General features: G+C 36.1%; 1 non-coding gene across 1 annotated transcript; it reads left to right on the forward strand.

Annotated features, from left to right (window-relative positions):
- Positions 1-959: 959 nt before the first annotated feature.
- On the forward strand, positions 960-1,066 carry LOC140854424 (small nucleolar RNA R71). The gene has a single exon (XR_012137639.1). It is a non-coding gene; the product is annotated as a small nucleolar RNA R71 (small nucleolar RNA).
- Positions 1,067-3,562: the final 2,496 nt, after the last annotated feature.

Genomic DNA, 3,562 nt, shown 5'->3' on the forward strand with positions numbered 1-3,562 from the left:
CTGGACTAGGTGAATTTTCAGTTTCTGATGCTTGAGGTTGAAAGGTAGTAGTTTTAGAAGGTGACTCGGCAGATGAGTCATCTATATCATCAAGTGCAACTACCTTATTGTCTATTTATTTTTCTGATCTTAAGATATGAATGGCATTTACACCATTAACTTGGTTTCCTTGTTGGGGTCGTGGACCATTTTGGTTCCTAGGATTTGGCTCAGGTTGGCTAGGTAACCTACCATGTTCTCGTTCACTAATGGTCGAAGCCAGCTGACTTACTTGCATTTCCAGACGGGCTATAGCTTGGGTATTATTATTTATGAGTTAACCCGTGGTTTGCATAAAGCTGGTATGTGTCTTCATCATGGCTTCTAGGCTTTTCTCTAAAGAGGTAATTTTCTTGTCATTATCATGGAAGCCTGGCGGGTTGTTCATTACTAGGTTGGACCTTAGATTTTGCTGATTGAAATTTGGATTGCCTACATTAGGATTCTGGGACCATGAGAAATTCGGGTGATTCCTCCAACCTGGGTTATATGTGGGTGCATAAGGATTGTTCAATGGTCCTTGATAGGTAGCATTCACCTGTGCACACTCATTCGAGTAGGAACATTCTTCTAAGACATGGTCTGGTGCATTACACCCTTTACACATGGGTGCAGATATTTGATTTACATTGGCTGGTCTCTGTAATTCTAAGGCTTCCAATCTACGTGTTAAGGTTGCAATCTTGGCCTCTGATGCTAGGGTTGGTTGAATTTGATGCATTCCTCCTCTTGAAGGTGTAGCTTTATCAGGTTCCCTAGTTGTTTCCCACTGTAAATTTTTCTCGGCTAGGTCTTCTAAGAATTGCCAAGCTTCAGTAGTTTCTTTGTCCATAAATTGGCCTTGGCACATGGACTCTAGCATGGTTCTTGAGTTTGAATCTAACCCCTCATAGATGATCTGGCATAGTCTCCAAGTTTCTATTCCATGGTGTGGGCATTGGGTCAAAAGATTCTTGAAACGATCAAAGTACTTCCAAAATGATTCACCAGCTAGTTGGTAAAATTGATTTATTTCATTCCTAATCCTAGCTGTTTTATGATGGAAAAAATACTTTTTTAAAAATGTTCTCACAAAGCCCTCCCAGGTAGTGACAGAATAGTTTGGTAGACTATAAAGCCACTTCTTAGCATTGTCCTTAAGGGCAAAATTGATTAATCTAAGTTTGACCTTATCCTCTGTTAATTGCAGTTTCATGGTTGCACATACCTCCTCAAATTCTCTAATAAATATATAAGCATCCTCTAATCCTGTGAATTTTGGAAGCATATTTATGATTTGAGGTTTGATTTCAAAATTGTTAGCTGTGGGTTGTGGCAACCTGATACAAGATGGTTGGATGGAGCCAACTGGATAACACAAATCCTTAAGGGTCATGGGTTGGATTGGTTCAGCCATTGGAATAACAGAAATTGACTCAATTCTAATTAGACGACCCGACACTCTTCTCCACACACGAGGTGTACGGTTCTCGATGTTTATATAATTTTTTTTATAAAATTTTTATGTATAAGAAAAAGAAAGAGAAAAAATTCTAAAGAGAAGATCCTAAGGAGTCCTAAATCTAAAAAAAAGTAATTAAATTAATTTAAATTTTAATATTTTTTTTTTTCAAACAAGTGAAACAATAAATTAAACTCAATCTATCCTAAGGTTAACCTAAATCTAGATAGCTCCTAACTGTTCCAAGATGACCCTTCAAGCCTTCCAAGTGGAGATTGATCAACTAGTTAGCCAGGTAAGTATAAGAGGTGGGAGGTTCACTCATCGTTGCCTTTCTAGACACCAAACGAGTTGGCCAGGCCAGCAACTGAACCAATTTAACAAACCACCCTCAGGGACTTGCCTAGACACCAACTAATCAAACAACTCAAACTTGGTAGAACTCTTAGGGTTCCTTGTCCTATTGAGCTCGAATTCCTTAAGGTTGACATCTAATTGATTTTAAGATTAAAGGTCTAGGTAATGCAATATGATGGAGATGGTTTTTGGGCTAAGGAAGGGTAATAAAATCCCCACCTTATCTTGTTAATGGGTTGATGCCCTTAGATTAATTATGAAAATGCAAATGCAAATAAACAAGATGACCAAGAATATAAAAGATTTTAATTTAGATTTTTTTTTATTTTGATATTTTACTTCACGATTATGAAATGTCTTTTGTTTTGTTTTATATATATATATTTTTTTTATGATTAAGTAAATTCAAATGATTAGGTCTCAAGGAAAAGTAATTAACTAAAAATAATAAAAGAGAAATTAGAAGCGTACCTGAGTTTTCCAGCAATCACCAACTAAATATAGAAACCTAAAGGAAAAAGAAAGAGAGTTATAAAGCACGAAGAACAAATATTTGAAAATAATTTAAAATGCCAAATCCCTGGCAACGGTGCCAAAAACTTGATGTGCAAATCTTAAAATTTGTAAATAAAATCGCAAGCGCACGGTGTGCAGAGTAGCATGACCAGCGAGTACAGATCGATCCCACAGAGACTTGGTTTAAAAACGATTTTCAAATCTATGCTCAAGCGAGCTTTAACGAAAATCAAAAGTCGAAAGTTGTTTGCTAAAGACAATAAGACTAAGGATCTAGAGTTTTTGAATCCACTAGATCTAGATTAGGGAATTCTACCTAGAATTTTTCTTATTGATCCTAACGACTACTCCTCTTGTCTTTCCCAAGCATAGATTATGAAGGGACTAAGGTCCAACGATAACCCATCAAGATTCTTTACAGGGGAGTAGTAACTAGGATCCCTTAGGATTTTCTCCTCCTATGCACTGAATCAAGCATGAACTATGAAGGGACTCTGACCCAACTGTAGTTCATCAAAAATTCTTGACAAAAGAGGAAGAAAAAGAAACCCTAAGAAAAAGAAAGAACCCTATGTAAAATCCCTACTCATGATCTAGCTTCATCGCAAACCCTAGAAGGGATACTTAGCTAGACATGATCTAAATCTACTTGCAAAATTTAAATACAGAAAAATAAACTATCCTAATTTTATAAATTAAACTATCCTAATTGCATAAATTTAAACTGCATAATTTAAACTAACCTAATTGCATAAAATTAAATTGCATAAATTAAACTATCCTAATTGCAAGAAAAATAAATTGCATAATGTAAAGAGATGAAATTGCATAAAAATAAGATTTTATATATAAAAAAAATTTATTACAAAAATCTCAAAGCTCGAGGCTTGAGAAGAGAGCTAAAAACCCCACTATCTAGGGTTACAAGCTTGATCGGAAGGAAGAATACATAAAACAAGGGTCTTTGGGGGCTTTTTATAGGCATTTGGGGGTTATAAGGTTTTCAAAACTTTAGATGTGGGACTAAGAGGTTTTAGAGGGTTGTTAGGGGGGTTTATGGTGCGTCGATGGATCCATGGTCCATGCGTCTGTTGCTGTGGACCAGGCGGCTAACCAGATCACCAAATTAGTTGATTTTTGACCAATTTTGATCTGATTTGACTCGGATTTGACCCAATTGAGTCTTCTTTCTTCATTCTTCAATTCCTG

Source organism: Elaeis guineensis, chromosome 16 (assembly GCF_000442705.2).
Source record: "Elaeis guineensis isolate ETL-2024a chromosome 16, EG11, whole genome shotgun sequence".
In the NCBI taxonomy this organism is placed as follows: Eukaryota; Viridiplantae; Streptophyta; class Magnoliopsida; order Arecales; family Arecaceae; genus Elaeis; species Elaeis guineensis.